The 15,904-nt window shown below is 34.9% G+C and overlaps 1 long non-coding RNA gene across 2 annotated transcripts; it reads right to left on the reverse strand.

The window, feature by feature from the left end:
• Positions 1–215: 215 nt before the first annotated feature.
• LOC128680589 (uncharacterized) lies at positions 216–14,222 on the reverse strand. 2 transcript variants are annotated; one of them, XR_008405877.1, is made up of 5 exons: positions 13,111–14,222; positions 10,277–10,418; positions 5,058–5,086; positions 1,473–1,595; positions 216–672 (listed from the first exon to the last, which is right to left on the reverse strand). It is a non-coding gene; the product is annotated as an uncharacterized LOC128680589 (long non-coding RNA). The 2 variants fall into 2 exon arrangements; XR_008405876.1 differs by having other exon boundaries at positions 12,837–14,222.
• Between the last annotated feature and the right edge of the window lie 1,682 nt (positions 14,223–15,904).

Here is a 15,904-nt window from a genome sequence, read left to right on the forward strand (position 1 = left end):
CTGTGTGATTTGTCCCAATATATTTATTTATTTAATTGATTATTTATCCTGGTTAAATGGGTAAGCTTAATCGAAGTCATTCAAGAGATTAGATTTACATTCGGTGTGATATTAAAACAGTATTGAATATAAATAATGCTGAAATCAATATATAATAATGTATTCTTTTTAATTTATATCAATACTTAATTATAAAATGGTTGAAGGGGTGAAAAACGACATTCAATTTGACAGATACAAAAAGTTAATGCTTAAATTAATGGTCATCAAAGTACCCACTCTTGGTGCACTCTCTTCATAGTCGTATTCCTCATGGCTGAGGGAATTGGTCATTACGTGGAATGAGATACACACAACAACTTTCTTGGCATTATTAATTGAGTGGTTTGCTATTGCCTTTTCCATTTCGCACACAAGTTAATAACCAACCAGTGTGCAGGTTTCCTCAGGATGTTTTCCTTCACCGGAAGCAAGTGGTGGTCGATGAAAATTACTATATATGAGTCAGATTTGTATACAAAATCATGTGGCACGAGTAGGATTCGAATTTGGGACCTTTCGATCCACAGGCGGGCGTCTTAACCATTGCACCACCACCGCTTCGCTTGGTGCACTGGCCTTCCTTATAGATGGGCAATTAGCCTTACAGAAGATTAGGTACTATTAGGTCATCTGAAAGCAAAATGAATCGATGATCGATATGTTGCGGGTCGAAAATGGTTTCGTAAGGCACAAGACCGACTTTCAATATTCTTTTCGGTACAACTTTTAAACGGCTGTACCGGTTTTGGATCAAACACATCTATGAACCACCGCATAAAAATTCGCTATCTAAAAAAAAATACTGCGTTCAAATCGGTTCGGATTCGTTCGGATGAGCTACGGTGCTACGTACACAGACAGACACACTTAGCGGAAAAGCTTATAACATCCCTTTTTGCGTCGGGGGTGAAAAAGGCTAGTGTTAATTAAAAGAGGCCTATTTCCAGCAGTGGGAATAAAGGTTATCAATGATGATCACGAGTTATCACATAAACAGATATGTTTACAAATCCAACAAAGATTTTTTCGCGAAAATTGCCTCTATACAAATCGTACCTTCGTAACAAAATGCCAAATAGTTTTCGGGGGTAGATCTCAAAGGACATATTACGCCCCCCGCCCTGAGGCGTTACGGATATAGAGGGTCGAAGACAAATAGACAATGCGTATTGACCCAGCTTTGCGTATTTAATCATGTGTGATGAATGCCTATTTATATTGGAAGTCTTATTTACGCTTGGGATAAAATATATAGCTGAAAATTCTAATTCTTTATCTAATACTAGTGGCCCGTCCCGGCTTTGTTTCTTTGTATCATGTTTCGAATTATTACTGGTCATTGTGCACTAAACAAACACCTTTCCACCCTACATCTTACAAACAGCCCACTGTGCAGAGCATGCGCGGAGGCTGAGGAAACTGCAAACCACCTTCTATTGCAGTGTCATGGCGTCGCATCAACAAGAAAAGAGTTCCTGGGAGATCCAGGGACCATGAGCGAAGCCTGCCGTACACCATCGGCGGTGCTCCGCTTCCTGAAGGAGCTGGGCTGGCTGGAATGATCAGCGGCTCAGACTCCGCACGCAGAAAGGGCCCAGACAATTATCCTCGAGGGAAGTAAGAAGAAGTATCCCTTATGGTATTACACCATGATTTAAATATAAATTAATTATTGTTTGTACATGACGTAATGAATTGTGTTTAGGTAATAAATGCATTCATCGTCATATCGAGTGCCAACAGTCAGATTTTATTCAAGTCGCCTAAAGGCATCTGACATGACTTTTACGACTACTTACCGCCATCTGGCGGCAGATAGTCGCATACACACTAGTGAACTAAACTGTCCACCAGTGTGCAGGTTTTCTCACGATGTTTTCCTTCACCGGAAGCACTGGAACTGGTGGTCTATGAAAACTACTATATATGAGTCAGATTGGTATACAAACTCGTATGGCGTCTTAACCATTACCACCACCGCTTCATGCACCGCTCAATGCATTTGAATTATTTGAATGAAACCTAAACGGTACTCACTCATAAACAAAACTCACGAATAAAGTATTACCAACATCAATAATTTATCAAAAACCAATTTGTAAACGTAAAAGTACGAGAGTTAGTTAAAATTTATCGTTAAACCTCTTCTTAGTTGGTATAAGAGGGTGGAATCAAATAAAATCTCTTATATACCCTGTTAGGTAAATAAATAAAATTTTCTTACGCTTACACACAAGGATTTTAAGAATGCACGACAGACAATTTGTTTAGCACATCCATTAATAAATATTTCATGATTTTGTGTGTTCGATTTGAAGTTGGTTCAAATTTAAAAAAGTTTTTATCTGAAATAAATTCTACTGATTTAATTGTAAATATTATGCTCGACGGAGCAGAGTCATTTGTTGGACAAACGTTAGTTAAACGACCATTAAATAACTAAATTTTATCTGATAAATTATCTAGATACATATGTACTACACGTTTCCTTTGAAAATGGTTTACGATACACATTTCTACAACTAATTTATTGTACCTTTTAACAGTAAGTTTTGTTACATTGTTTTGTCCAACATGTATACGAACAAGCATTTTTTGCCGTTGTTATGAACAGTGTGTCGCCATTGCACATATCTCGCACACAGCATAATACATATTGTTTTGCCCAACAAGTACGCGAGCGAGCGTTACTTGTCATCCTTAAGATCTGTGTGTAAGAACTTCTTCCTACGTTTTATATCCCGTCTCAGAAGGCCTCTCTGCTACGCAGACATCTTTATGATCCACTGACGTTATAAGGTTCTTCGAATACTATGTTGCAGAGATATACTGAATGTGTGTCGTAAATTAAGTTTTGAGTTAGGTTAGCTGGGTGGAAATTATTTTACTAAGTGCCCAGCCGGGTACTTAGTCAAATAATTTTCCATTGCTCCCTCGTCCTCCGTTGCGTAGCCGTCCGTACGGATCAATACAGCACTGTACGGTGCGATATTCTTCTTCATAGTTGCTTTGCTCATGTGGAATTAAAAGTAAAGGAGTGATTTGCCATCGCCTTCTCCATTTAACACACAAGTTAATAATCAACCAGTGTGCAGGTTTCCTCACGATGTTTTCCTTCATCGGAAGCAAGTGGTTGTCGATGAAAACTACTATACATGAGTCAGATCGTTATACAAACTCATGTGGCACGAGTAGGATTCGAACCTGGGACCTTTCAATCCACAGGCGGGCGTCGTAACCACTACCACCGCTTCTGCGTGCGCGATGCGATATGATATACGTCACTCTAAAATAAAGGAGCAATAACACTCTGTCTTATCGCAACGGAGTTAGAAGGAACAATGAGACCGCGCTCCAATACTTCGTTGCCCTACATTGCGTTAACGCAAAGCTATGCCGTTTTACATAGATTTGCTCCACGGATTTGCTATATAATACTGCGTTCGGCCATTCACGGAGAGCAGCGCGCTGGAGCGCAACGGAACAGTAAGGCCTCGTTATAATCAAACTGTATATCCGTCTTATTTGAGCGTATTCCCGCTTACATTATCAGAATCACATTGTCAATCACATCATCGCACACACACAAAAATTGGGTTGTCACACATGCTTGTGATTGATTGACTGCACTCTCGACGAAAAGATTATAAAAAAAGAATTGAGAGCGAATTGCAAACTTGCACTATGTACCAAAGACTAAAAAAACTATATAAACTTTGACGCATGAGTGTTGACATTGTGAGGAAACCTGCACATTGGTTGACAGTTCAGTTCACTAATATGTATGCGACTACTTGCCAATAGATGTCAGTAGACAGTAAAAGTCACTTTTAGGCGATTTGAAGAAAATCTAACAGCAATTATGTCATGTGCCTTTAGGCGACTTGAATAGAATCAAACACCAGTGTTGGCAATAATAATGAATTAATGTGTGTCACCAAAAGTTTTCCTTAGAATTTCCCAGCCTTTATAAAGAGGTAAGCGTTTTTGAGTTTGTATATTTAAGGCGCGTAATACCCGAAACTACGGAACTAATTTCAAAAATTCTTTCACCATTAAAAAGGTACATTATCCAATATTGCTATAGGCTATATTTTATTTCTAAATTCCCCGGGCAACATCTAGTCTCATATAAAATAATAGATCAGGACGATGATGAGATGAAAGACGAAAAATTTCAGCGCTCTATCTTGTTTCTAATATACAAATCTCTCGCTTATATGAAATGGAAAATATGACGGGGTCTACAGCTGTCTCTGTCTACACATTGTACCCATTTATCGCTTCAAAGTGCCAGCCAATTAGCGAAATTATTTCAGAGTAAACTATCGGAGTAACATCGGGTCAATAGTGGAATGTTTTCGAGGTTACCATCCCATTTAATAGATAGGCTGCCGGATTCTGGATTGTAGGAAGATTAGGATATGATAGTAGTAAAATGGAGACGAAAAAAGTAATGCAGCGAAATCTGAAACTAATAACATATATAAATATATATCTACTAGCTTCTGACCGCGGCTCTGAAAGCGGAACAGACCCCCCCCAGTTATTTGGGGGTTGATTTTTCGAAAAAAATAGTAGTTTATGTTTGAACGGGGGTCTTAAACAATATGCATACCAAATTTCATCAAAACTGATCCAGCGGTTTAGCCATAAAAACGGAACGGAGTCTACAATGTTTGTAACGCGATAACTTTCGAACCGTTGTTGGTCTGATTTTGATGAAATTTAATTAAGTTCGTGGGGCATCAAAATCAGTTAAGTCGTTTTCGAAATATTCACAATTTTGTAAAATCTCATCAGAATTTATTGTATTCGCGAGGTCTACGTTCGCGGCGAACAACTAGTAAAGCTAAATAGCGGCAAAATTTAAAGTAAAATTTATTCAACGAACAGATGCCTTTGTGCAATAAAATTTACGTAAATAAATAATAAATATCTTTCTAGCTGTTGCCCGCGGCTTCGTTCGTGGAGAATAGTGACTGCCACACGCCATATCACCAACTATCACTTACCAAATCGCCTCTATCTAACGCTCCGTTACCTGAAAGAAAGACAAACAAATACATTTTCCTTTATTATGTTAGTGAGAATTTTCTCGTCATATTTTTTTAAAATTTTGTTTGCCATATCCAAAATATAGGAGCTTCTGAAATCAGGAGCATCTCAGCCTCAGTTAAACTTTGATTAAGCCCCTCTCAATATACTAACAAAGAAGTTCATTTTTACCCACTTTAATTACTGTTTATTGAAGTTAACTAGGGCTGGAATAATCTTTATTGAAGTCGAATGTGTGGAGATGACGTTGATAACTTCCTCAATTGTCTAATCTAGTGGCTTTTACTTCTAGATTCGTGAGTTTGTTTACCAATAAAATTAATCCCACCAAAAACATTTTCATGTACAAAATATTGCCAAGACGAGTCTAGTTTGCTTATCCTGTGAAAAAGTTATGACAAAGCGATAATATATGCGCCCTAACTTTACCAGATCTAACATCACATACTCCACATTCAAGTTAAAATGTTTGGCTTGTCAAATCAATCAGTCTGAGATATAACAGAGATATTTCTGATTGGCCCGGGTCCTGAATGTTTATCTATATATATGCTTGCTTCTCCGAAACGAGAGGTCCCGGATTCGATCCCAGGTAGGTCCTGGGTTCGATCCCCGGTCGGGTCATGATGGAAAATGATCTTTTTCTGATTGGCCCGGGTCTTGGATGTTTATCTATATATGTATTTGTTATAAAATATAGTATCATTGAGTTAGTATCCCATAAATACAAGTCTCGAACTTACTTTGGGGCTATCTCAATCTGTGTGATTTGTCCCAATATATTTATATAAAATAACAATTGAGTGACTTGAGCCGGAATGGAACCCACGTCCTAACCGGGACAATAGGTCGTCTGCATCGTCTCAACCTCATAGATTTAAGCTGCCAAACAAAACAATGGTCTTGTCATTGTTGTGTTTCTCTTTGATGGCTGAGAGATCCAGGCGTCCTCATCTTCACGTAGGTACCTATTCTCGGTTGCATTATGAGGTTGCAACGCCGCAATGCCCCGAGGTGAGAGTAAAAAAAAATTGCAAAAGTTTTTTTTATTTTTTATTTAACTGTGATTTTACAACCGGCCACCTGCTTTATCATGGAAATTCAAGCGACGTGGGGAAAAGACTAGTAGAATTGGGTAAAATTTAACTTACATTTTTGATTAAACACAGACAGACAGACGTCTGGCCAGCCGAAACTAAATTAAAGCTTGTAACGCTCCACACTGTCGCCGAACTCGGTCACATGTCGAAGCGAATGCGTGAACATTGCGTAGTTAGTGTGAGTGCTTTTATTTACCGCGATGAAAAACAAGCAATGTATACCGAAGCCGCCAAAGTTTCTCAAACTGTTCGACGATATTGTGGGAAATAGCAATTCCTCGCATTTATTTCAACGTTCACTAGTTTTTCTTCAAGTTCTCTTATTAGCTGTTCCATGACGGAGTTCTTGTGAAGCTGATTACTCTGTTATACTTCAGTTGTTAAAGTAAAAGGGTCTTTCAGCCTCCCATTGATGGAGAAGGAATATTACACTGTGAAAAACAACATCATATACGTTGATGATATTTTTGTTATGAATCTTTAATTTCATCCTTATAGAGCTGTATGTATTTTGAAAAAAAAAATCCAATTGAATAAATTAAAACTCTTGTTCCAATATTCGATTGGATGTTTTCTTTAAGTCTTTAACTTGTAATGAAAATAATGGGAGGTGAAAAATTGTATGAAAATCGTGTCTGTTTCGATTTCGCAGATACATGCGGGTGAAGCCGCGGGCAAACACTTGTAAACTATAATAATTATAATAAATGCATAAATGCAAATGCTTTCTGTATATCGCATTTTGGCGACTAAACCGCTGAGATTTGCATGATATTTGAAACTAGCTGCGTCCCGGGGCTTCGCTCTCTTTGTAATTTCGGGTTAAAAAGTATCATATATCTATCTAGTATATCAGGTTCTATTCTGCCCGTGTACCAAATTAAACGACAATCCCAATATATTTCGCGTGAAAGAGAAACATACGTACATACACACATACGTACGTGCCTCACAAACTATCGCATTTATAATATTAGATAGCTAATACTTAAAAAAAAAACAGTATACGAGTATATTTAAATAAATATAAATATATTAGGACAAATCACACAGATTGAGCTAGCCCCAAAGTAAGTTCGAGACTTGTGTTATAGGATACTAACTCAACGATACTATATTTTATAACAAATACATTTATAGATAAACAACCAAGACCATTCCATCATGACCCGACCGGGGATCGAACCCAGGACCTACCTGGGATCGAATCCGGGACCTCTCGGTTCGGAGAGGCAAGCACTTTACCACTGCGCCACCGAGGTCGTCAAAATATTTATTTTATTTAAATTTTCGATTTATAATCAAAATGATTCATTATTTTATTACATTCAGATAATTTTGCATTATGTAAAACAGGTCCCAAGTCAGAAAATAACTTAGCAAATAAATCTGCCGATTTTCAAAATGGATTCCTTTCTGTGCCCAGTGTAAAACATTCGAACACGATCGTTAAATATTTTTATGGACGTTACGTAGGTACGGCCTGATTTTAATGGCTGAATATATTCGGCTGGAATGAAACCTCTTGAAACATATTTGTTTACGGAAAGTAATATTGGAAGAAAAAATAATTCATATAAAAAATATTTCCAACCATGAAAAATATAAAAAATATTAAAATCAAATATTACCGTCCTTTGAATTACGTGAAAAAGCATAAAATTTATTTCTTCTATATTTAAACAGACAAATGGCGAGTAATACGTACATAAAATAAATATTGTTTGTCTTAATGTCTTTATCTTCTAAAAGACATGTTTTATTCATAGCTAAACGATCTGTTTGTCCGTCCATTACAAAATGGAATTATCCAAGTGGATTTGAATTCTTTGTAATATACAAATAAAGAGAACGCTGGAGATAATGCAAAATTTAGCGAATTGTAGCAACGTTTAGGAATAAAATTCTATTATATATATCTATATAGCATATTTTTATATAAATAGGTACATATATAAATATGTACATTTATAAGTATCAATTTATCAGTACATTTTTGTATTTATGATTCTGTGTTTTAAGTACTTTTGTTTTAAGTTTTATGTGAAGTATTTGTTTTTATTTATTAGATGCACTTTATCGCATATCAATGATGTAGGTATTTGTTAAGTCTTATGGTTGATCGGAATAGTTGACGGTTGACTAGATGGCCACAGACCGTAATAGTCATGTCAAAAGCCTTTAGGCGACTGGAGTAAAATCACACCGGTGTTACTATGAATAAATATTGACCGGCAAATGATGCCAAATCGCGTAAAGTCCTTCGTATAAGTATGTTAAATTCTTTTGTTATTCTGTGCTATAAATTTTTAAATCACTAATTTTTAACAAAACGAATGTCCCTATATTGGTATGTTGGAAGTTTGTTATACAAGATCGCACTATCCACTGGATGGATTAACAATTAAATTTCGTATAATTAAGTAATTTTTATCTCAAATTAAATAGAAATCGGGAGCGGAGCAGTCCCTTTATTGACTTTTACAACACAGAGCCACCAGCATTCCGAAACTATAAATTACGAACGAAAACAAGTTACTAATTACATTCAAATGAAAATAAATACCAAAATTATTTAGGTAAATTTAAATGAACTTCACAGAAATTATAATAAGATACCTTTCACCTCCAGACATAGTTATTGACACATGGCTAATCACATTTTGTGACCTTAAAGTTACATTTTATTTAGTTTATCGTATATTATTTCATAGGCAACATTCAACCCCCATTTCAGCCCTTTGGAGGTTGATTTATTTAGAGACCAGTGCCTCTAATACCATTTGACGGTAAATACATCAGTGACTGATTTGTTGATAGAGTGCTTTCAGTCATGTAATGAAGAATAATTATTAATTCAATCAATATATTTTTTTTATTTACATTCTTCCAAATTACAATGGCAAAAAACTATGACAAAAAGTTGCCTATATTTAACATCGGGTATTTAACTATATGTATAAAAAGTTTTATTAAAATCGATACAGCATTTGAGCCGTGAAGCCGTAACAGACAGACCTCTCATTTATAGTATTAGGGATGTTTTTTTCCAGATTTACTTTGATCCACCACTTTGGGGGTTAATTTACTTTTAAAAATAGTAACCTATGTTTGACGGGTATTAAAATATATTCTTAAAAGTAAAAGTTAAATCTAAATTTACATTTTATCTACTTATAAAATTAAAACTAACTAAATAAAACCTGTACTAAAAACTTACAAATTCAATATTTACAATAATGTAATAACCGGCAACTCGTTACCTTGAGTTAATGTGCCCAGAAGGCTTACAGCGTTGCCACGTTGTACCTATACCAATGCTGATTCTATGTGCAACAAGTAATAAATAAACAAGTTAAAAATAACAAGTGACATTTTTACCTAACGCCATTTTGAATATTTCTCGCGAATACTTTGAATTATGCCACGCAATCTGAGTCTGGCATTTATGCAGTATGCATAACTTTTGGTATTTGCGTCCGATCAATACTCGCCTGAATACGTGAAGCTTTCGATATTGGAAAATAGTTCGTAAATATTTTTTATATTCGATGAAGTCCGGGTATGCAATATTAGAAAATATATTTTTTACAAAAAATATATTTTTGACACAAGCTTCTCTTGTTGCCAGAGAAATCTTACATATCTTACTTACTACATACAATAAGAGACAAAAGTCCTTGTAGTAAACCGTTGAGGAATCCCCAAGTCGGGAGCCATTCCTGTCCACTAAAATTCTTTATGTGGTGTGACATAATTTATAAAAATATATATTTTTTTAATTTTTGCTAAGAATTAAAAGAATGTGTGCATGAATAATCGATTCAAATGTTTTATCACTAAACTCAAAATACAAAAAAAACACTTCGATTTAAGCAACGAAAATATTTTTCATAAAATTACATTTTATGGTGTCAATATGTTACTTGTGATTTGGAACAAACAAACTTCAACACGGATTCGGAACGAATATATTTTCTGAATGTGAAACTCAACTTTGGGGCGATCGACGTACAAATCAAAAATCTATCACAATACACGCCACAAATGAGAACCAATAAACGGGCGAAACTTACCGTCCTTGTCTGACATAAAACAACAATAAATCTCCCAATCCTTTGCAGCTCCCGGGGTTAATTACAAAAGCCGACATCACTATTTCGGCCACGTACTACGTTTATTGCTTCTCCGGACTTGGCCTATTACACAGCCGTGCGCCTTAAATACAATATGGAATTAACATTACTAATGTATTAAAAGGCATTTCAAATACCTTTTTTCAACATCTAATATCTTTACATTGCCTTCTCACCATAGAAGAGATGAGGTAAAATCCGCCAATGGTTTTCTCTATGAATAAAAATAAACCAAAACACGAGCTCTGGTTAAAAGACAAACTACAAAAGTATTCCAATTTTAATTTTGTGAAAGTTTTGCGACTAGAATCATAACAGACGGACAGACTGATCGAATAATAATCGGGCAGTCATAGTTGGAGGTGCAAGAGTAAGCTTAGAATCGTTTATACTAAAAAGTCTCACTCATAGTGATACTTTTAAGTGTAAAATTTTGGGGCTTCCATACCCAATGTGTAAAATAGGGTCCCGACCCTATTACTAAGTCTCCGATGTCCCTCCGTCCTTTTGTCGTAAAAAGTCGTAAGTCTGACTCTCACTTAAGTTTATTTAGATATTTAAAAATAATTTAAAAATAAATTTGAGAATAAACAATTCACATTTTAATTAGAAATAACGAGCGCCTACATCAGGATAATCAGTATCAAGTAGAAGACACTTGAGTCCGCGGGCGTTACCGTAACGAGAGCCGCCAAGCGTTATTTCTTTATGTGTGACGTCTAGCTGAAATTATAAATGTTATAGCATTGAGCATAGATACGGTAATATGCTTGTTTACTCGTTAGAATTGTATACTTATCCAATTTCAAAGGCTGCTGTGATTCTGATTTTGAATAGATTATAATATGTATATAATACATTCCATACTGGCATTTGCAAAGATGTCCGTATGTCCTTCTTCATACTTCAAACTACGTGTATGCAAAATTTCAAGAAGATTGGTTGAGGAGATCGAGCGTGAAGAGGTAACAAACAAACATTTTTTCAAATTTTGCCACACATCGACAGTGATAACAAAAAAATCTTGTGACAGGAATGATGACATTTTTTGAAAAAAAAAAATTAAATATTTCCAGCCTCAAAATAACCGCACAAAGTAGCAAGTAAAGGATTTAATCAAGGTAATAAAAATGGGGTGTGTCGGGCTTGGGAATAACTCAATCCGGTGCGATGGCTCTCAGCAAAATGGCTCTTACTGGGTAGCGGGAACCGGGACTATTTATAGGGTTCAGTATATTTATTTTTAGAAGCGGTGGTGGTGTAATGATTTAACGCTTGCCTGTGGATCGAAAGGTCCCAGGTTCGAATCATACTCGTGCCACATGAGTTTGTATACCAATCTGTGTCATGTATAGTAGTAGTTTTCATCGACCACCAATTGCTTTCAATGAAGGAAAACATCGTGAGGAAACCTGCACACTGGTTGATTATTAACTTGTGTGTGAATTGGAGAAGGCAATGACAAACCAAGCCAAGAAAGTTATTGTATATGTTGTTCCACGTAATGACCACGACCCTCAGCCTTGAGGAATACAACTATGAAGAAGATATTTCTTTTTTAGATCTCTACAATATACTGCTACTGAGTAGGCAATGGCAAACCACTTCATTAATATTGCCAAGAGAATCGTTATGTATGTTTCACCGTTATGTATGACCCTCAGCCATGAGGAATACGACTGTAAAGAAGTATAATATGCTGCTTGCTAATGAAGTCTGTGTGGATTTATTTAATTAAGTGATTTTTTGATGTAAATAAGTGAATATGTATGTATATACATCCTAATAAGTAATCCTGAAAGTCATGTCAAGCGCCTTTAGGCGACTTGATTAAAATCTGACACCGGTGTTAGCAATAACACACTATATATGAATTAATGAATCTTTTCTTTTTTGTAAAGAAGGATAATATTCTGGTTCGTAATTAAGTCTGCGTTGAATTAGTTTTAAGTGTTTTTCGATGTAAATAAGTGTTATATCCTAAGTTGAATAAAAAATTATATCAAAAAAAGTCACGTCAAACTTGAATAAAATCGATATGAATGAATGAATCTTTACGGATCTCTGAAATATCGTAATAGATTTAATGCCTCAAAAATAGGTCAGCGAAGTCATTTAGCAAAAAGTCCTTATAATCGTGATTTTATTAAATCAATCTAATAACCATTTGGAACGAGGTATTTTTGAAAGTTTGTATGAAAATCGTGTCTGATATCTAAAACATTGTGATCCAAACTACACGTGTAAGTATACAAAATTTAAGCTCTATCGAAGAAGATATTTGCTTAATAATTGAGTTTCAAGATTCCACCAGAACATATATATACATAATATTATATGATCAGAATATATATATATATATATATATATATATATATATATATATATATATATATATATATATATATATATATATATATATATATATTAGGGTGTCCCAAAAAAATCAAAGTGATTTTTCCTTTGGTGATAAATTGACTCTAAAATAAATTTCACGTACTTCGGATGACAGCAACCCGTGCCGACTTGAATCGAAACATGTTACTACTTGAACTCCTAAGCGCGCAAGGACTTGCATGTGCCAGTGCGGGTGTTTCTAGTAATTTCATCATTCATCACATTGTTTTCAAATTGTCATCATGTCAGTCGAATGGCGCAGTACGAAAAAGAGTGCAATATATTTCATTGGTAACGTAAAACAACAACTTTTCTTGAGACGAGATACTATCCTTAGACAAATTTGATATAATTTTTTCTTTACTTTCTAGGCTCACCTCATCGTCAAAAAGCGATAACACAGATACTTCCTCGGTCAAATACCATAAATGCTGAGTAAACTTCTTCAACACTGCTTTTGATATATTTTTATCATTTTTTTCATAAACTCTCATAGTTTTCAAAAAGCACAGATCTTGGTAAGGTGCTTTAACTGCAGAAACGCACTGAATCCATGGTTTGACATAGGCGATGAACAAGCAGACATCAAACAGGGCGTTCTTATCTTTAATAGTAATTTTAAGTTGAGAGCTAAGTAATAATATTTTTAAGGAATAGATAACTCTAACCATCGCAGAGCTTGGTGCAGGCACCGGGGGTCGGATTTTAGTCTTGTTTCCTTCATCTCCGCCTAAAAATATAATTGAGAGCTCTATTAACCCACGATAGTCGTCTATGACAATTGTTTTCGTCAGTTCAGAGCGATAAAACGAAATTAGGTCCTCAATTTCACTTAGTGTCAGGCACAATGCTATTTTTGCTCGATAGGTTTCAACTTTGGTATTATCAATATTTTTGCAGCTGTCTCGGAATTTTTTAAATTGGGGGATATCTGGGCTTGTTGTCAACTGGCAAATTTTTGCTTCGAAGGCTGCTTTGAGTACCAATTCATAGACGTGATGGCGTCAAGCAAAAATAAGAAGTTCTCTGTTGATCTTTTGCTCCAAAAGGACACAAGCTCCGTTAAGTCGACCAGTGTGTGAAGCCGTCCTATCTACTATTGCGGTCCAGACAGCCTGCGCTTGCTCACTTCCAGCAGAACTCTCCAGACGTGGCACAGATATAAGTTGCTCCTTATCTTCATAAGAAATAACGATTTGAAGAAAAAATAATGCACTCGCGTATCGTAAGATTTGCACTCTCATTTACTTTTAAATTCACTTCGCGGATATTGTAAAACAAAACTGCTAGAACTTGTCCATTAGAGGGAAGTTTTGAACCTATATATTATATACTTTAAAATATATATATATATTAAAGAAGAAAGAAATTATCTAAAAGAAATACCTCACAATCTTTATTTCAAACCAACAATAAAGCTATTATTTCTCCTATTTTAATCTAAATCTAATATAATAATAAGAGGGAATATTTATTTTAACAAAAGGAAAATATCACCTATCATTGTTCATTCACTGACATGAAGTTGTGTCATGTCATCAACAAAAATAAACCTTAAGCAAAGAGGATGTATTCTTGCATAAAAGCTTGCAAAATTGATTACTTTACTTACTATTTCATCTCCTTTTTCATCTTGTTTTCAGTCCCCTTTAGCACCAATAGTTTCGAGTCATTATAAAATACTAGATGCGCCTCGGGGCTTCGCTCCCGTGGAAATTTCAGGATAAAAAATACCCCGTGTGTTATTTCAGAACATATTCTACCCGTGTACCAAATTTCACAACAATCCGTCCAGTATATTTTGCTTGAAAGAGTAACACACGCATTTAAAACATTATTAAAATCAATCATTGTACTTGAAGGAGGTATAATCTTAAAACTGTATTTAAATGAATGACATCGATGCTCAAAACGGTTTCAAAAATGGCGGCAACGTATACAAAGAAGAAATATTAAGTAGTATTTTTTTTTTTACTTAATTCAGTCTCTGGCAATATGAGTCAATGTTATTAATGTTGCTCCTATTTTCGGGGAGGCCTTACAAATGGCGTAACTAATTCGGAATATATCGAATGAATATATATACATATTATGTAGGCTTCTCATTAGCGGTGAAAGCAAAAGGTAATATGAGAAACTATCAATTTAATTACCAGCACTAGAAGCCCAGTGAGTGATTACGACGGACGTACAGAAAGAAAAAATATGTGCTGCCAAGTGAAATAGGAATTTCGAAAAAATATATGGAAAAGTTTGTGGGTATTATTTTTTGTTGTAAAAATTGTTCGGTGTTGTATGAAATTTTTTTAACAAGAAGACACATCATCTATATAATTATTAACGCTTGCATTCCTTTTTTTCTAGTTTTTTAACTCCCATTGCTGGACAAAAGCTTCGATCAACTTCATCCACACGTCTAAGTCCTTATCTTTAAAAATATTCATAAGTTTGTAGCCCTCGCAACTGGATAGTACAAATAAAAATGAATACATTATTTATAATTATAAATTATTTTTATAGTATTTATTATATTTATAGTATTTAAAATTGTTTTATACTAGCTATTATCCACAGCTTCAATCGCAAAAAAAATATTTCGGGTGAATTTATTCATACAAATTTTCAACCTCCGTTTTATGTCTCTGAGTTGAAATTTTAAAAAAATCAACAACATAATATTCCATCAAAATCGGTACAGCAGATTATCTGAGGAAAAAGTGGCCGATGGACTATCACATTTGTAATACTACTGGTACTATGGAAATACGGATATTGAATAGATCACACTATCGATAATGCTCACTGCATTAGATTAGTCAATAAAATTTTTCACAATTTATGTTCCAACACACACACACACACCACAGAGCTGTCAAAATGCAAAAAAATCAAAACTCCTATTAAAATATTTCGTAATGAAGGATAAACTTCACTGCGGTTTAACCACTTCAAATTTACTTTTATCCCGAAATAACTATCATAAATTCATAAGGCTTTTACATAAACGGGACGAGTAAGGGATGAATAATGTGGGCTACGACCCCATTTATGGGATAATATAATAAAATTTAATTATAATGATGGCGGCTTAAAAGGGTATTGTTACCGTTATTTTTTGGCGAGATTGTTATAATTATATTTTACTAGCCAAAAATCCTGGCTACGTTTGGT

Source organism: Plodia interpunctella, chromosome 24 (assembly GCF_027563975.2).
Source record: "Plodia interpunctella isolate USDA-ARS_2022_Savannah chromosome 24, ilPloInte3.2, whole genome shotgun sequence".
Taxonomy (NCBI): domain Eukaryota; kingdom Metazoa; phylum Arthropoda; class Insecta; order Lepidoptera; family Pyralidae; genus Plodia; species Plodia interpunctella.